We start from the raw sequence: 20,230 nt of genomic DNA, 5'->3' as shown, positions 1-20,230 counted from the left end.
CGACACAGGTTGGAGCATGGCAGAACTCGAAAATTTGAGAAATTGATCATTCAGGAAGAACAATCTCTCTTTATCCTTTTCGTAAAAACGTTTTTTTGTCGGAATTATACAAAATAGGCTATCTTTCAGGAGTGCACCACCACGTTGATTGTGGACAGACCGAGAACTACAATAGACCCAAGCTAAAATGAGTTCAATCAGCCTTTGGATGTGCTTGGTCCTGATGATTTGCACCTGGCATAAAACCATCGGATGCACTTGGATGAAGACACCTTCTCGGTCTCCGAGCATGTTCCAAGTGTTCAGCAACAACACCATAACTATGCTTCAGAAAATGGTAGGATACGGTGATGTTTTTCTGGGTTTGATTTGCACTTTTCACACCAAAGTAAGTTCATCTCTAGGAGACAGAACTCGTCTCCTTCCTGAGAGGTATGACCCCTACATGTTCCCATGGTGTTTACACTTGCGTACTATTGTTTGAACAGATTGCTCCCAAGGATGAACCAGACTTGTGGAGGTCAACAATTTTTTTTCTGAGGTCTTGGCTGATTTATTTTGAATTTCCCAGGTAGGCCTTCAAATACATCCACAGGTACACCTCAAATTGACTCAAATTATGTCAATTAGCCTATCAGAAGCTTCTAAAGCCATGACATAATTTTCTGGAATTTTCAAGCTGTTTAAAGGCTCAGTCAACTTAGTGTATGTAAACTTCTGACCTACTGGAATTGTGATACAATTAATTATAAGTGAAATAATCTGTCTGTTAACAATTGTTGGAAAAAATTACTTGTGTCATGCACAAAGTAGATGTCCTAACTGACTTTCCAAAACTATAGATTGCTAACAAGAAATTTGTGGACTGGTTGAAAAACTAGTTTTAATGACTCCAATCTAAGTGTCTGTAAACTTCCGACTTCAACTGTATATTTAAAAAAGTGTGTTTTATCACTGGACAGGGCTGGCCTGTTTTGGACAGGGCTGGCCTGTTTTGGACAGGGCTGGCCTGTTTTGGACAGGGCTGGCCTGTTTTGGACAGGGCTGGCCTGTTTTGGACAGGGCTGGCCTGTTTTGGACAGGGCTGGCCTGTTTTGAACAGTGTACTTTGAGCACCTATACAACTTTCATTCATTCCATGGAGATACTATTACATTATTAGAATTCCTAATTCTATGGTTCCAACCCATCTATGAAATTGTGTTCCTCAATCAATAACGTAATAGGAACAATATCCACAGAATAGACTGAAAAGGTGCACAGTGAATTCACTAACCCAAGCCCAGCTCATTTAATCCCTACCATTGTGTTGCTGAGTTATCATAATGCTTCAGCAAATGTATCTTATCCCAGGGGTATTGGAAGACAACATGTAAGTATGTCGCTCTTACTGCCCTGAATGATCCTACAGCTATTGTATGCAGCAATCATATTCCTATGTACCAGAGTTCTACTGTTAGCACTGAGGTGGTGTACCCTAGCAGGAAGTCCGCCGTGTGCAGCTCACCCTCCACTAACATTAATTACCCAAATCAAATCAAGCATGTCTACCTCTGCCAAGCCTCCCAGTAAAGTGTTACAGATAGCCCACGTTAACTTTGTACCTTATGAAACATAGTTAACAAAATCAATAATAACCTGGTTCAGTTTATCAATCAACCTACCTGGGTAGTTACAAACAACACGGGAATGAAATCATCAGCATGTATTGAGCATATCTTTACGAATACTGCAGAAATTTGTTTAAAAAGCAGTATCCAAATCCATCAGACGACGTGATCACAATATAGTAGCCATGTTTAGGAAAACCAGAAGGCTGGGCCTAATGTAGTGCATAACAGGTCATACAATAATATTTGTAGTGATTCCTTTGTTGTTGATTTAAATAATATTTGTTGGTTCGTGATGTGTAAAGAGGAGCAACCAGACCTGTCTTAATTTTGCTGGACCCCAGGAAGATCCATAATACATACAAATACAAGCAGTGAGGTGAAATGGCCGAACTTTAGACTTCATTCAACACTATCAGTCTCTCTATTAATAACATATATTTTTATTTCAAGGATGTGCAATGTAAATGCTGAGCAGCCATACATTTCAAATTGCAGTCCCTGATTAAAAGAGAGTCTACAGACTAAATGTGTGAGCAAAATGTGGTCTCTGTGAAACACCTATTGAAACAATGGGTTTTCAAAAAAACGATTTTGGTTATCCCTACACAGAGTCTGAAAGTATGGTGTGCAATGTCCATAGTTAAATGGCCCTCATTTAATAAGGCAGAGCCCTGCACCACTATATTATAGAGTTATTTGTTTTTCATATTCAATATTTCCTGCTGAATAATTGCTTACTGTTATCATGAAATGCATTGCTCCAATGTAATTCTTTGCAGAGACTTGTATGAAAACTGTTCACTTTCATTACGTTTTTCTGATTAATTTCACAATAGCATAATTAAGAATCACCCATTGAAAATGGGGGCTTATAAATGGAACCATTCAACCTTCTTTACAGTGTTTGCCCTGTACACCTTGTCAGAACCGTAGGATTAAAAAACGGGGCATATATGCAGACAATGAAAGCTCTTACAATATTCGATGATGACATTTCTTTAAAACAGGCTATAGGCTACATGTGCACCTGAACACGTAGGCTAAGTTCAAATCAAAAAATCAAATCAAATCAAATTTTATTTGTCACATACACATGGTTAGCAGATGTTAATGCGAGTGTAGCGAAATGCTTGTGCTTCTAGTTCCGACAATGCAGTGATAACCAACAAGTAATCTAACTAACAATTCTAAAACTACTGTCTTATACACAGTGTAAGAAGATAAAGAATATGTACATAAGGATATATGAGTGAGTGATGGTACAGAGCAGCAAACAGTAGATGGTATCGAGTACAGTATATACATATGAGATGAGTATGTAGACAAAGTAAACAAAGTGGCATAGTTAAAGTGGCTAGTGATACATGTATTACATAAGGATGCAGTCGATGATGTAGAGTACAGTATATACGTATGCATATGAGATGAATAATGTAGGGTAAGTAACATTATATAAGGTAGCATTGTTTAAAGTGGCTAGTGATATATTTACATCATTTCCCATCAATTCCCATTATTAAAGTGGCTGGAGTTGGGTCAGTGTCAATGACAGTGTGTTGGCAGCAGCCACTCAATGGTGGCTGTTTAACAGTCTGATAGCCTTGAGATAGAAGCTGTTTTTCAGTCTCTCAGTCCCAGCTTTGATGCACCTGTACTGACCTCGCCTTCTGGATGATAGCAGGGTGAACAAGCAGTGGTTCGGGTGGTTGATGTCCTTGATGATCTTTATGGCCTTCCTGTAACATCGGGTGGTGTAGGTGTCCTGGAGGGCAGGTAGTTTGCCCCCGGTGATGCGTTGTGCAGACCTCACTACCCTCTGGAGAGCCTTACGGTTGAGGGCGGAGCAGTTGCCGTACCAGGCGGTGATACAGCCCGCCAGGATGCTCTCGATTGTGCATCTGTAGAAGTTTGTGAGTGCTTTTGGTGACAAGCCGAATTTCTTCAGCCTCCTGAGGTTGAAGAGGCGCTGCTGCGCCTTCTTCACGACGCTGTCAGTGTGAGTGGACCAATTCAGTTTGTCTGTGATGTGTATGCCGAGGAACTTAAAACTTGCTACCCTCTCCACTACTGTTCCATCGATGTGGATAGGGGGGGGTGTTCCCTCTGCTGTTTCCTGAAGTCCACAATCATCTCCTTAGTTTTGTTGACGTTGAGTGTGAGGTTATTTTCCTGACACCACACTCCGAGGGCCCTCACCTCCTCCCTGTAGGCAGTCTCGTCGTTGTTGGTAATCAAGCCTACCACTGTTGTGTCGTCCGCAAACTTGATGATTGAGTTGGAGGCGTGCGTGGCCACGCAGTCGTGGGTGAACAGGGAGTACAGGAGAGGGCTCAGAACGCACCCTTGTGGGGCCCCCGTGTTGAGGATCAGCGGGGAGGAGATGTTGTTGCCTACCCTCACCACCTGGGGGCGGCCCGTCAGGAAGTCCAGTACCCAGTTGCACAGGGCGGGGTCGAGACCCAGGGTCTCGAGCTTGATGACGAGCTTGGAGGGTACTATGGTGTTGAATGCCGAGCTGTAGTCGATGAACAGCATTCTCACATAGGTATTCCTCTTGTCCAGGTGGGTTAGGGCAGTGTGCAGTGTGGTTGAGATTGAGTTATGAGGGGAAGAGGGACAAAATTATTAGGGTGAGGCACAGAACAGTAGAAACGAGTCTAATACATTTGGCTCTAAGTACATCTTGCACTCACACGTCTATACCCAGCGAGAGTTTGGAAACGCAAAGCTACATTCTGGGATTCGAACTACCATACGGCTACCCCACTACTTGGTATACAGGGAACGGATGGAGTAGGGCAATGTAACACTTTAAAATTCACAGAAAGTGCTCTGACATCCACATGATAATTGTTCTACTTATTTTAAAGCTATATACAAACACACAGACTGTTCGTTTACGTTAATGTTTGTGGAGATCAGAATCCAAGATGGCGTAGCAGTCAGACGTCTTTTGTCCTCATCTTGTTGTGTCCTGTGTATATATCTTTTTATATCCTTTTCTTCGCATATCTTTTTAATATTTTTTCTAAAACTCAACTTCAAAACACTCTCCTGCAACCCGCCTCACCCAATGTGGTGCGGATCTGTTTTTTTTTCTAAAGTATTATTCCCCTCGAACCCGAAATCCCCCAACAGAAGCTAGTGAGCCAACTAGCTACTAGCTAGTAGTCAGCAGCTAACCTTTAGCTCGGAAAGCTCTCGCCAGTCTGTACAACGCGACTCAAACTAGAGCATACCAGGCCTATTTTCTCTCCATATCCCCAGATTCCTTCCGCAAGCTCTGGACATTTTCACCTGGATCTTCGCAGCTAGCTAGCTGCTATCCGAGTACTGGCTATCGTCAGTTCCAGTGCAAGCAGCAATTAGCCTGAAGCTAGCCCATGCTAGGCCCTTTCTCCCAGTTAGCTAAAGAAGCCCATCAGCGACTCCTGGACTACAACACCCTGACCCCATCTACTGCCGGTACGGGGAACAGAACCCCACCGATCCTTCACGACTGGACTACGACGTAATCTGCTCGAGGGGGTACTCAACTGGCCTCTACATCGCGACCACCCCTGAATGCCCACTAGCTGCTAGCTGTCTAGAGCATATTGGACTGTTAGCTGTATAGATCCATCGGTCAATTTCTTGGGCCACTATACCTATTTTGCCAATTCGACTTGGACCTCTCTGCTACTTGGAACTCTACTAATCCATCATGACTGGTCTATCAACATCACCGCACGCGGAGGCCAAAACAGACTTTCCTCCATCTAGATGTCCCACTAAGGCCCTTCTGCTAGCTTGCTAGCCCCGGTCTGCTAGCTGTCTGAATCGCCGTGTCTCCAGCCAGCCCAACCACTCACTGGACCCTATTGATCACCCGGCTACGCATGCCTCTCCCTAATATCAAAATGCCTTGTCCATTACTGTCCTGGTTTGTGATTATTGTCTTATTTCACAGAAGAGCCTCTAGCCCTGCTCAATATGCCTTAATTTACCATTTAGTTCCACCTCCCACATATGCGGTGACATCACCTGGTTTAACCGTCTCTAGAGACAATATCTCTCTCATCATTACTTAATGCCTAGGTTTACCTCCAATGTACTCACATCCTACCATACCCGGCCATCCGGGGTGTTAAGCATCTAAGCATGATGCCCACAATCTAAGCTTGATGCCCTCAATCTCAGACAAATTATTAATGAACCCACCAGGTACAACCCCATCCTAACCAACTTGCCCTCCAAATACACCTCTGCTGTTTTCAACCAAGATCTCAGCGATCACTGCCTCATTGCCTGCATCCGTAATGGGTCTGCTAACGACCACCCCTCATCACTGTCAAACGCTCACTAAAACACTTCAGCTAGCTTTCTAATCGACCTGGACCTTGGAAGGATATTGACCTCATCCCGTCAGTAGAGGATGCCTGGTTATTCTTTAAATGTGCCTTCGTCACCATCTTAAATAAGCATGCCCCGTTCAAAAAATGAAGAACCAGGAACAGATATAGCCTTTGGTTCTCTCCAGACCTGACAGCCCTTGACCAGCACAAAAACATCCTGTGGAGTTCTGCATTAGCATCGAACAGCCCCCGTGATATGCAACTTTTCAGGGAAGTTAATATATACACAGGCAGTTAGGAAAGCTAGGTGTAGCATTTTCAAGCAGAAATGTTCATCCTGTAGCACAAACTCAAAAAGTTCTGGTACACTGTAAAGTCCATGGAGAATAGAGCACCTCCTCCACTATAATTGAGAATTTCAATAGGCCTTTTTCTACGGCTGGCCATGCTTTCCACCTGGCTACCCCTATCCCGGTCAACAGCCCTGCGCTCCCCACAGCAACTCGACCAAACCTCCCCCACTTCTCCTTCACCCAAATCCAAATAGCTGATGTTCTGAAAGAGCTGCAAAATCTGGACCCCTACAAATCAGCCGGGCTAGACAGTCTGGAGCCTCTCTTTCTAAAATGATCTGCCAAAATTGTTGCAACTCCTATTACTAGCCTGTTCAACCCCTATTTCGTATCGTCTGAGATTCCCATAGATTGGAAAGCTGCCGCGGTCATCCCCCTCTTCAAAGGGGGAGACAATCTAGACCCAAACTACTACAGACCTATCTATATCTATTCTACCCTGCCTTTCTAAGGTCTTCGAAAGCCAAGTAAACAAACAGATCACCAATCATGTATAATCCCTCCGCACCTTCTCCGCTATGCAATCTGGTATCAGAGCTGGTCATGGATACACCTCAGCCACGCTCAAGGTCCTAAATTATATCATAACCGCAGTCGATAAGAGACAGCCGTATTCATCAACCTGGCTAAGGCTTTCGACTCTGTCAATCACAACATTCTTATTGGCAGACTTGACAGCCTTGGTTTCCCAAATGATTGCCACGCCTGGTTCACCAACTACTTCTCTGATACTTCTCTGAGAGTTCAGTATGTCAAATCGGAGGGCCTGTTGTCCAGACATCTGGCAGTCTCTATGGGGGTGCCACAGGGTTCAATTCTTGGGCCGACTCCCTTCTCTGTATACATCAATGATGTCGCTCTTGCTGCGAGTGATTCTTTGATCCACCTCTACGTGGACGACATAGTTCTGTATACCTCTGGCCCTTTTTTGGACACTGTGCTAACTAACCTCCAGATGAGCTTCAATGCCATATAACTTTCCTTCCGTGGCCTCCAACTGCTCTTAAATGCAAGTAAAACTAAAAGCATGCTCTTCAACCGATCGCTGCCCGCACCTGCCCGCCTGTCCAGCATCACTACAAATACCTAGGTGTCTGGTTAGACTGTAAACTCTCCTTCCAGACTAACATTGAACATCTCCAATCCAAAATGAAATCTAGAATTGGCTTCCTATTCCGCAACAAAGCATCCTTCATTCATGTTGCAAACATACCCTCGTAAAACTGACCATCCTACCGATCCTTGACTTCGGTGATGACATTTACAAAATAGCCTCCAACACTCTACTCAACAAATTGGATACAGTCTATCACAGTGCCATCCATTTTGTCACCAAATCCCCATATACTACCCACCACTGCGACCTGTATGCTCTCGTTGGCTGGCCCTCGCTTCATACTCATCGCCAAACCCACTGACTCCAGGTCATCTACAAGTCTCTGCTAGGTAAAGCCCCGCCTTGTCTCAGCTCACTGGTCACCACAGCAGCACCCACCCATATCACGCGCTCCAGCAGGTATATCTCACTGGTCACCCTCAAAGCCAATTATTCCTTCGGCCGCCTCTCCTTCCAGTTCTCTGCAGCCAATGACTGGAACGAACTGCTAAAATCACTAAAGCTGGAGACTCTTACCTCCCTCACTAGCTTTAAGCACCAGCTGTCAGAGCAGCTCACAGATCACTGCACGTGTACATAGCTCATCTGGAAATAGCCCATCTATCTCATCCCCATACTGTATTTATTTATCTTGCTCCTTTGCACCCCAGTATCTCTACTTGCACATTCATCTTCTGCACATTCTACCATTCCAGTGTTTAATTGCTATATTGTAATTACTTTGCCACCATGGCCTATTTATTGCCTTACCTTTCTTATCCTACCTCATTTGCACATGCTGTATATGATTTTTCTCCTTTATTATTGACTGTATGTTTGTTTATTCCATGTGTAACTCTGTGTTGTTGTGTGTGTCGAACTGCTTTGCTTTATCTTGGCCAGGTCGCAGTTGCAAATGAGAACTGGTTCTCAACTAGCCAACCTGGTTAATTAAAGATTAAATTAAAAAATTCAACAATTTTTTTTAAATAAACATGACCTACTAACAGCTTACTAAACAATATACACATAGTATTACTTTATTAGCTACAGTATACATATCTCCCTGGCATGTTACATTTTTTTATGCAGAAGCATACAGTACATTTTTGAACTCACCTTGTTGTGCTGTGCTCACTTGAACAGGAAGGTGGCGCAGCGGTCCTTAGAGGGCAAATTCAAAGTCATTCAAGTCTGGAATTGTTTGGATTTATGGTGCTTTCAGGAAAACTGGGAACTCAGGAAAAAAAACAGTCTTAACATGACGTCAGTAATCTTCACATCGGAGCTCTCGTAAGAGGCCCGAGTTCCCAACTTGCAATTCTGAGTTAGATGACCGTTCGAAACGTATTTTCCCATGCAGAAATAGGTTTTTTTCAGAGTTTCGAGTTGTCTTGAACGCACTGAAGTCTGACATTTCACAGTTTCCAGTTTTTTTGAAGTCGTGCTGGATTGAAAGCATGGCCAATGTTGGATGTTTATCCCTTTAAACGTGGAAAAGAGAACGTTAAACCCAGATTTACCACACACCCACTCCACTGAATAGCAGGCTAGTAACTGCTTTGAAATGCTTGCAGATAGCCACATATTCCTTCCAAACCATTCATTGCTGAATTTGCGATTTCCAACTTCTTGTGTAGTGTTTGTTTGTGGCTGGCTGCCACAACACCACTGAAATGACCGAGCTAGGCTAAAAGCCCTGCATTTTGGAAATGCCTTACTCAAGAAAGCAAAAAAGAGACCATGTTTGTATGCAGCTTTATTAACTCAATGATTGTTGTTGTTTTTTTACATTCTTTACATACTGATATGTGAAACGTATTAATGCCTAAATAACAAGTAAAACAGGCAACTACAAAAAAAGTTAATCAAATGTTAACTTTTTTGTTGTTGTGGTTAAACAGGTGGGGCACGCTCGGAAAACCGGTCGCCACTGATTGGCACAGCACCTGCTGTGGTTGAGTTGATTGTTGAGGAAAAAAACTATATACACAGTGTGCGCTCCAGGAACAAAGCGCATGCGCATGGTTCGCGACAACCTGGTGCAGTTCAAGAAATTCCTCGACAGCAGAGTCAAGCCATGAGGAAGAAGAGGTCAGTTGGAAAACCAAATAATCATCATTGGTGTCAGGGATTTCCTCCTCTTCTTCCGAAGAGGAGAGGCGAAAAGGATCAGAGGACCAATATGCGGCGTGGTAAGTGTCCATGGTTCCTTTAATACGTAAATGTACACATGAACACTACAAAACAATAAATGTGCGAAAACCTAAACAGTCCTATCTGGTGCAAACACAGCGACAGGAACAATCACCCACAACACACAAGAGAGTAATAGGATACGGCATGTGTCAAAATTGATTGAATGCTGACAGGTGTCAAAAATGATTGATTGCTGACCTTATGACCTGATGACGTGTACTGAATATGTGCCCCCGCCCCGCCCCCCCTGTTCGTGTGGTCATGTGTTAGAGGGTGTTTGAACTTTTGGGGCCCATGCCCCCCCTCCACCCCCCAGTTTTATCTCCCTTATGGTTATCTATGAAGCAGGAATGTCTGGGGCTATAGATAGCGCTGGGGGCCTCAGCATTATAAATGTCCAGAACAAGCCATTTTTTAAGACCTGAATATTAAACATCTAAAATATGTCTACAAGGGGAATTCTCGGAGTGCTCTGTAGCTCATGTCACGAACCCAACGCCAAAAGCTTGGAGGATATTTTGGTAGAGGCTCCCGAATGTTTTAACGGATTTCTGTGTACAAGCGAGGGCCATATTTCGTATAATGTTCAGGGCTAACAGGACCCCTATATCTGTAAGAAATAGTTAAAATAAATGTTGAATTATAACGTGTGTTAAAATGTAGGTGTTAATTTTTGAAAATGTATACCCCCCCATTTAACTAAGGGGTAGCGCTCTTTTCTCTCAAGCTAGGGTCTGGCGCAGACAACTGTAAGATCTGAAAAAAAACATGTATTATTTTATAGTCTATTCCTACATGGGTATGTTATGAACATTACGTTTTATTAAAGTTTGTAATAATGTACAAAGACCTGCATCCAAGTTTTTTATTTATTTTTACATAAAACACGTGTGCTGCATGTTTAAATATTATTCAAATGTGTTACTTAATTCAAACATGTCTTAAAGGTTGTACGAAATATTTTGGAATTCAATAAAAGGAATGTTTAAAAACGGTATCTCACCCTTTAACTATGGGAAAAGCCTATTTAACAACGTCTTCCAGCTCTGTCTCGAAGTAAAATAGAATCAGAGTGTTTGTGTGTGTGGGGAGGGGTCTTGAGGCGGAGCAACAGGCGTGTGTGTGTGTGTGTGTGTGTGTGTGTGTGTGTGTGTGTGTGTGTGTGTGTGTGTGTGTGTGTGTGTGTGTGTGTGTGGTTGGGTGTGTGTGTAACATAAATCCTAAGGTTGGGGGGTGTTTCAACCAGGGGGTCCCAGAACTCTTATCTGTAGAGAACCGTTTGAAACCAAGGTGTGCACTATCATGCATAAGGCATGTCGAGATATCAGCCGAACAGCGGGGGTTAAACATAGATATCACGACATCCCCTCCTGTTGTTTGAATTCACAGCCCGTGTTCTCTAAACCAGACATACATGGGGTGGGGTGTAGCATACATCTCTCAAAAAAACTCATTCCGAACTTTTAGATAGTTAGGGACAGAACTATTTTTTTAACGTTGTCAGCATTGCTTTAGCGCAAACATAAAGGCCCGAATATTGAGCTGCACGGACAGATTAAAATAATAATAATAATATTCGGAATAAGGGACTATGGGCCTTGTGCCGTCTATCCCCAGAGTTTACGGGGTAACCGAAGCATTCCTACACGAGCTAAAGGAGGCAATTCACATACACCAGAAACTCAAAGAAAAGTATAGTAAGTGAGGTTGTCGCCAATGAGATAACCAGAAGGGCGTCACCAGATGTCGAGAGTCAAGAAGGCTCGGGGTTGATGATGTTGTCTCGAAGACCGAAAAAGAGACCGCCCGGTATAAGGCGAAGACTTGAGCCTAAAAAACGGAGGTTAACGGTTAAAAGAAACTCAGTTAGTCAAAGACGGGGTAAAGTGAGGTATTGAAAGCCAAAGGAGTTACTCAAAACTATGAAAATGCCCAGCGTGTAAACTTGGAATCAATCACACGCTTGGTCGAGGGGTTCCTAAATGACAGGAATAGTGACTTGGAGATTTTGAGCTCCTACAAAAAGATTGTTAGGGATAAAAAGGGCTTCCATCTGAGGAATGCCCCACTCATTAAAAGATTCAGGGTTGTCTATGACAAGAGAGTGCTTTTGCCTGACGGGACTACATTGCCCTATGGCTACTGACTTATGCTACAGGCCGCAGTGTGTCAGGCGTGACTCAAAAACTATGAAAAAAAATACCCCTCGTGTAAAAACTAGGAATCAATCACACGTTTGTCCTAAATGACAGGAATAGTGACTTTGAGATTTAGGAGCTCCTACAAAAAGATTGTTGTGTATAATAAAGGGCTTCCATCTGAGGAAGACCCCACTTACTAAAAGATTCAGGGTTGTCTATGACAAGAGACTGCTTTTGCCTGACTGGACCACATTACCCCTTTGGGTGTTGACTTATGCTACAAGCTACAGGGGTCTTAAAGCTTAAGATATAATGACTGCTGTAGAAGGTTTTGACCCCCGGTTGCAACTACCATTTTCGGCCTTAATCGCAGGGCCTTCGAATAGTGGTAAAACTTGTTTTGTAAAAAGTATTTTAGAGAATTCTGAACATGTGTTATCTCAAAAGCCTGATAATGTTGTGTGGTGTTATTCATGTTATCAACCTCTGTATGATGAATTGTTGAAGACAATAAAAATCAAGTTTGTTGAAGGAATACCTGATACCCTGTCTGATGATGAACTTTTACCTCCTCATAAAAACAATCTGTTGGTTTTGGACGATATGCTATTTGCAGGTAGCGAACATCCCGAAATTGCCCGAGCGTTTACCCAATATACTCATCATAGAAACCTGTCCGTGCTTTACTTGGTGCAGAATGTGTTTCACCAAGGTAAAAATAGCCGCACCATCAGTTTGAACGCCAATTACATGGTTTTGTTCAAAAATCCTAGAGACAAACTACAAATTAACACTCTAGCTCAGCAGATGTACCCGGGAAGGAAATTCTACTTTATGGAGAGCTACGAGGACGCAACCCAAGCGCCATTTTCTTATTTAATCGTGGATTTAAAAGCAAATACTCCAGAACACCTGAGGCTACGAACCGGTCTGTTCCCGTGGGAGTGGCCGGCTGCGTACATTCCTAAAAAAAAAAAAAAAAGTAGCCGCTATGTCTCTGCGTTTAAAAAGAAACTTGCCCCTCTTGAGAAGCCTAGTTGGGGCTACATCTAATGAACGGAAGGCCATCTTGGGTCACTGTTCTTCAGATCTCATATTATCCCTATGTGAGATTGCTTTGAATCTTCTCAAAGGACGCATTCCACTCACCCTGACACAATTGAAAAAATTAAAGAGACAAAAGACCTCGATCAAGCTCTTTGCCAATAAAAGGGTCAGTCTTCAAAAGAAACGACATAGCATACAACAGTCTGGCGGTTTTATTCTACCTTTACTAAGTATAGCCGTGCCCTTCATCACCAGCCTTATTGCAGCCCGACGTGGTGGTTGAACACATAGGGTGATGGCCAATAAAATGTATCTGGTGCCACAACAAGAGTTGGATAGACTTAAAAAAACAAATGCAGGGGCCCCCGAAAATATCAGACAAACAGCGGAAAATGATATTTTGAATCAAAAAGGATTGAACCCCTATGATAAGGTCCAAAAATACACAAACCTCTTGCAAAGGTTTTTGTCCTTGGTGAAACAAGGGGAGAGAGAGACAGGCCATTTAACTATTTCCCTACAGGACCCTTTAAAAGATGACGAGCCTCGCGAGAGCCACGCCCCTGTAAGGTCTGTACCTGCGAGCTTACCATCTGAAGATCAAATGCCTGTTGAAGATAAAGTTATGCATGACTTGTTAACCCATGTTCCGGCACATAACAGGAAAAATGTTAGCTACATTATGAACAAGCTAAAAGACTCAAATGGGGCAGCTACTTGGAATGACAAAGGAGAGTTTATCCTTCAGGGGGCTGTTGTCAAGGGTTCACATATACTTGACTTGCTTAAAAGTACCACATCTGCCCACAAGGTGGCTGATGACCGAAGACCTCCAGGGTGGCTTCAGTTTCTTAAGGCCCTGGCCATCCTCAACATACCCCTCTCGGGTGTACCCAACTATAAGATTCAGCAACAGATTCACTCTTTAAAACACAAACCGTCACCGAGATACAGCACCCCTAAAGATGCCCCAAAACCCTCGCATCCTTATGAAATGAATGACGATAACCCATTTACCCCCCTGAACGCCTCTGGACCTTTCCCTAATCCCGATCTCTCTGGGTGGTTAGCCTTTTGAATTACTTTTGAATGACTATGATTAAATTCAATAAATTTTATTTGAAAAATAAGCAATTTAACATTTGTGGCATTCTTGAAACATTTGGCGTGAGCATACGCCTTGATTACACGTTCTTAGAGGATACACATTTGAACACTTTTGATATTTTCTAACAAAACAAGCTACAACTTTATCATTACTTCTTAAATCATCCTTATAAAGAGACATAACATCTTCAAAAGAAACTCCCCGGGCTCTTTGGCATAGGTAGAATACACAGTGTTGACCGCATGTCGTTGAAAGGGTATCTTGCACCTGTTTGATATTGTAGTATATCTTTGAGCCATTTTTGGTCAGAAATTCTTTAATAGATTTGGGGAAATGTGAAAAACCGTGTGGGAAACCATAGGAATCAAAAAAAGTTGAGATTTTTCTTCCTCCTTCCTCTTCTAAGGTCACAGCTAGCCAATGTTCACCCGGCATGTTTTTAGGATGGGTATTGACAATAAACATTGCAGGCCGCACCTTCCATTTCTCCATAGGTAATTCATCACAAGCCAACACTCCGCAAAATTGTTTTCCAATCAGTCGGCTCATCAGCCCTTCCAACTCTTGGGTATTCATGTCTTTTGCTCAACGATCCTTAATAATAATCTACTAAAACCTGTCTTCGGCTATTCACCTCCAAGATTGAATCAGAGCAGGCATAAACAATCATGCTAACCGTACAGGCTAAAGGTGTACGGAAACGCATTTCCAGCCTGAGGTTACCTTGGGACACCACAGAAAGATTTCCTGAGGTGTCATCATCTGGGGATAAATTGAAAGCATACATTGTGTAACCCTCGGCAAAATCATTTCTGTCAATAGGTAAAGAGAGATCTTTTAGATGCCTCCCGGTAGCCAGGAATAGATTGTAAAATTCTCGCACAGATATGTTGTTATTAAATTGCGGTTAGGAAGCCTTAGCAGGGACCTGACGTCCGTCCTGACACAGAGCGACATACTCTGCATTGAAGTGTTGAAAATTAAAGTTTTTTTTATTTAAGCTGCCCGTATTGGAGGCGTGATCAACCAAACCTATAACTACGTATCGCGGTAAAGGGCCTAGAAATAGGTTTTCTTGACTGCAGATTCTGCTGCCCACAGGTATGCTAAAGGTTTTCATGGTAATTCTTTGGAGAGGGTAAAGGGCATTTCCTTTCAGCAAAGCCTGTGAGTGACCCAGACGAACTGCCGGAGATACCGATACTTTTTTAATAAAAAGCGTGGCCCCCAACACTTTTAAGCTAAAGTCCCCATCCGTTGCAGACATTAGGCAAAACTCATCCTTGGCCCTGGTTAATTTTAGTCTTAAATCAACCGCATTTAAGAGTAAACGTTCTTGAAAGAAAATGTCAGAGTGTATAGGGCCTAGCAGATGAAACTCTCGAGATTCTGCACAGTAGCGAGCCCGGGCGGCCAGGCCTTTATTTGCACCTGTGGATGGGTCTGTCGATTCCATAGAGCCTCCTGCAGTATCCTTGCTAAAAAGCCCTGCGCTGAATTGGGTCTTGAGAGTGTCTTCAGAGTAGTTGAGTAAGCATTCCATGATGGCACGGTAGGGGTATGTGGCACTGCTTTGACTGATTAGCCGTTCCCCCAAAGTCACATCCACTTGGGAGAAGATGGTGGCCACTGGGTAATTAATGAGACTCACTTTGGCATCGTTTACAATATCAGTACCATCTCTTTTGGTTACTTTTAGACGCAAATGCACCAAGGTGTTGTTGAGGTCCAGATAGTTGTCACCGTGGCCTGGTATGAAAAACTCTATGGGGCCGTTGTCTGTAATGGCAGAGAGTGGGGCTATCTCCACATAACTGGACCTCTCTACTGAATGTTGGGTTAAGGGGGCCTTGAAAAGATCGAGCTCTGTTTTTATAGCTTCAGAGGACATGCGGTGTAAAAGAGCCATGGTGCTTGTTCTTTTAGAAAATACTTCCGAGTATTCTTTTTACCGTTTTTGGTCCAGACCTCCTCACTTTACCCCGTCTTTGACTAACTGAGTTTCTTTTAACCGTTAACCTCCGTTTTTTAGGCTCAAGTCTTCGCCTTATACCGGGCGGTCTCTTTTTCGGTCTTCGAGACAACATCATCAACCCCGAGCCTTCTTGACTCTCGACATCTGGTGACGCCCTTCTGGTTATTGCATTGGCGACAACCTCACTTACTATATTTTTTGCTGCTGATTTTAAATGCGGTTTGGCTATGCTGAAGCCTCTCTTCATAAACGGTAAAACCATCCTAAAGAGATTACGAAATATCCCTCCGATCCCCGAACCATACATGGTGGGCGATCCATAATATCCTGGTAACCCAGTACCCACTTGATCCACATAGTATGTGACATACCGGTTAGGGTCGAGATGTCGGTGTTCCATAATTTTAATTTAGATGTATTATGTATATAAAATATATAATACTAATATTATATATGTAGAGAGGTTTTGGTGGGTCTAAAGTGGAGTTTTACAATCGTTTTACCATAAGTAAATTCAATGTTTTCGTTCTGATCCGTTTTAAGCTCAACAAGAATGTTTTCAATATATTTCTTGCTTACAGGTACGTAGTGTGGCTTGTCGTAGGTGACAGTGACGATGTCCCCATCCTTTCCATCTATATGAACCGTTCTCAGGAGTGGCACACAGCTGTCTCCGACCCTTTGATATGATATGATGTCGGTATACACAAATATGTTGTAAAATCCTGCATGTATATCCGCGGGGAATGGGAATAATTTATCTCTCACATACGTCCATATATTGGGCCCCATCCCTAACATGTAGGCTAAATTACCACTGGTCTTTATCCCCCCGGAAGCATCTCCTGAGATTTGTACCCTTTTATGTATAGGGTTGTACATCAGGAATATTTCCATACTGTTCTGCGATAGCCGTTCATTCAACTCGGAGACGAGCCTTTCGACGGTTCTATAGAACCCTTTTTTAACCTTAATAAATTTAGCAGGTTCCGTTAACTTTTTGAAATAAAATTCCCGGTCCTTATCTTTGATATTATACCAGCTATGGGGGTATGTAATCTCGCTGAGCCCTACTTCCCAGGCCTCTGATAACTCTATAGGCTTTGGAAAATTGGTTGTATAATTAGAACTCTGATTATTACGATATATGTGTGCGGACGCATTACTGGGGAGAGTCAGGTAGAAGCCGCTGTGTTCCATTATGCCCTCCGGTGTACACCCGAATGAGGATGTATTTTATCATGCATGGGGGTTTAAATTAACCCCTGATGCCTCCACTACATCCTTCTCTAATACCCAGCTGTTGAATTTTAGCGGCCAGTTTTTCCAGCGGACCAGCACCCATTTTTGAACTTTCTCTCTCTTTTGATCTAGAATCTCCTCTACGTGAAACACCTTGTCTTTACCAACCGTTACCTTCTGTAATTCCTGCTCATAAAAAGATCCCGTTATAAGTTCCCCGTCATAATCTTTTAATATGTAGACCGGGGTATGCGCGGCAGACATTCTGTAACCGTGAAAAGCTCATCACTGTATCCTTGCACGTATTTTTTATCGAAAACACCCCTCAACTTGGATATACGAACCAAGTCCCCCACAATAAATTTAAAATGTATTTTTTTCTTACGGCGAAGAGGGAGCAAACCATACAGATTTTTAAAGACTTGAAAAGAGTTTTCCGAAGAGACTTCGGAGGGTTTCATCCTTATACTTTTATGATAACTATTGTTATACGCAATTACTAAATCTTGAACTATATCTATATATCTATGCGTGTTGTGCGCTGTAAAATAGCGCCACATCCTCTCCTTCAGAGTCCTGTTAAAGCGTTCAACCACAGAAGCTTTCAAATCCGATCTGGTAGCAAAATGTACTATATTGTGCTTTTTCATTAGTTTCTGAAAGGTCTTATTAAAAAATTATTTTCCGCCATCGGTCTGCACTTTCTTGGGGGCGCCTCCTTCCTTCAAGATAGAGGCAAATGCCCTGGTCACCTCAGCGCCGCTCATATTCTTTAAGACCCGGACAAAAGCTATTTTAGGGAAAATATCTATGACCGTTAGCATGTAGCGGTTTCCTTCATTTTTATCTGCAAGGGCCTGCATGTCACATAGATCCGCCTGAAATTGGGACAATGGGTGTGTAGAAAAAACTCTATTTCTAGGAAAATGTTTTCTCACGGGTTTATGTAGAGTGTGCGCATCTTGTTCGGCCACTCAGTGACTTTAGCATCGCTTAACCTGTGACCTGTTTCTTCGGCTAAAGCGCGCTGTAAATGCTCCTTACCACCATAAGACCCCGGGTTAGAGGGATTATAATAAATGTTTTTCAAAATCTGCTCTGCCATCCTTCTTGCCTCTCTGAGGTACAATAATGTTAATGAGCCACTTTCAAATAACAACAACATTTCATTTTCATTTTTGGGATTTTTATTTTCATGAAAACATTAGGTATTACGTATACAGACAATCCCTAATTCGTTGCAGGATACATGCCCCCCCTTTCTCTATGATCGAATCATGTAAAACCTTGTATATTTGGCTTAGATTAACAGGTTTGTTTCGCTGAATTTTTACAACAGACACATCCGCTATAAAAGTATATAAACAACAAATATGATACATGGTACAATTAAAGGGTTTTTCAAACAAATAAAGTAAAATCTTAGACAAGGTTGTTTCTAGTTCTTCAGAATCACCACCAAGCCAGGTTACCATTTGTGTCCATTGTAGAACCTCGCCAGCATGGCGTACATGAGTCATGATTTGGTCCATTTTCAAAACACGCTCTACATTAGCCCCGGAATTGGGGGTTTTGTAGAACGAGACATTGTTCACTTTATTTTCAATAATTTGATGCATAACACTTGTAAGTTCTCTCAAAAGAAAAAATGTATTTATTCTATCTAACATCGTATACATATAGTTACCCATTGCTCTACATCTAAATAACAAAAATGTCACTCGGGCTCTAGGGGTTTATTGAGCCAGAAAGCCATCACATCCGACACCACAGCCTCCCTGTATTTGTTATCCTCCACCAGGGTGTGTCGGATTTCTTTGAGTTTCTGGTGTATGTGAATTGCCTCCTTTAGCTCGTGTAGGAATGCTTCGGTTACCCCGTAAACTCTGGGGATAGACGGCACAAGGCCCATAGTCCCTTATTCCGAATATTATTATTATTATTTTAATCTGTCCGTGCAGCTCAATATTCGGGCCTTTATGTTTGCGCTAAAGCAATGCTGACAATGTTAAAAAATAGTTCTGTCCCTAACTATCTAAAAGTTCGGAATGAGTTTTTTTGAGAAATGTATGCTACACCCCACCCCATGTATGTCTGGTTTAGAGAACACAGGCTGTGAATTCAAACAACAGGAGGGGATGTCGTGATATCTATGTTTAACCCCCGCTGTTCGGCTGATATCTCGACATGCCTTATGCATGATAGTGCACACCTTGGTTTCAAACGGTTCTCTACAGATAAGAGTTCTGGGACCCCCTGGTTGAAACACCCCCCAACCTTAGGATTTATGTTACACACACACCCAACCACACACACACACACACACACACACACACACACACACGCCTGTTGCTCCGCCTCAAGACCCCTCCCCACACACACAAACACTCTGATTCTATTTTACTTCGAGACAGAGCTGGAAGACGTTGTTAAATAGGCTTTTCCCATAGTTAAAGGGTGAGATACCGTTTTTAAACATTCCTTTTATTGAATTCCAAAATATTTCGTACAACCTTTAAGACATGTTTGAATTAAGTAACACATTTGAATAATATTTAAACATGCAGCACACGTGTTTTATGTAAAAATAAAAAAAACCTTGGATGCAGGTCTTTGTACATTATTACAAACTTTAATAAAACGTAATGTTCATAACATACCCATGTAGGAATAGACTATAAAATAATACATGTTTTTTTTCAGATCTTACTGTTGTCTGCGCCAGACCCTAGCTTGAGAGAAAAGAGCGCTACCCCTTAGTTAAATGGGGGGGGTATACATTTTCAAAAATTAACACCTACATTTTAACACACGTTATAATTCAACATTTATTTTAACTATTTCTTACAGATATAGGGGTCCTGTTAGCCCTGAACATTATACGAAATATGGCCCTCGCTTGTACACAGAAATCCGTTAAAACATTCGGGAGCCTCTACCAAAATATCCTCCAAGCTTTTGGCGTTGGGTTCGTGACATGAGCTACAGAGCACTCCGAGAATTCCCCTTGTAGACATATTTTAGATGTTTAATATTCAGGTCTTAAAAAATGGCTTGTTCTGGACATTTATAATGCTGAGGCCCCCAGCGCTATCTATAGCCCCAGACATTCCTGCTTCATA

The sequence above is a fragment of the Oncorhynchus nerka genome, linkage group LG21 (genome assembly GCF_034236695.1).
Source record: "Oncorhynchus nerka isolate Pitt River linkage group LG21, Oner_Uvic_2.0, whole genome shotgun sequence".
Taxonomy (NCBI): domain Eukaryota; kingdom Metazoa; phylum Chordata; class Actinopteri; order Salmoniformes; family Salmonidae; genus Oncorhynchus; species Oncorhynchus nerka.
Note: the sequence above shows the minus strand (reverse complement) of the source record.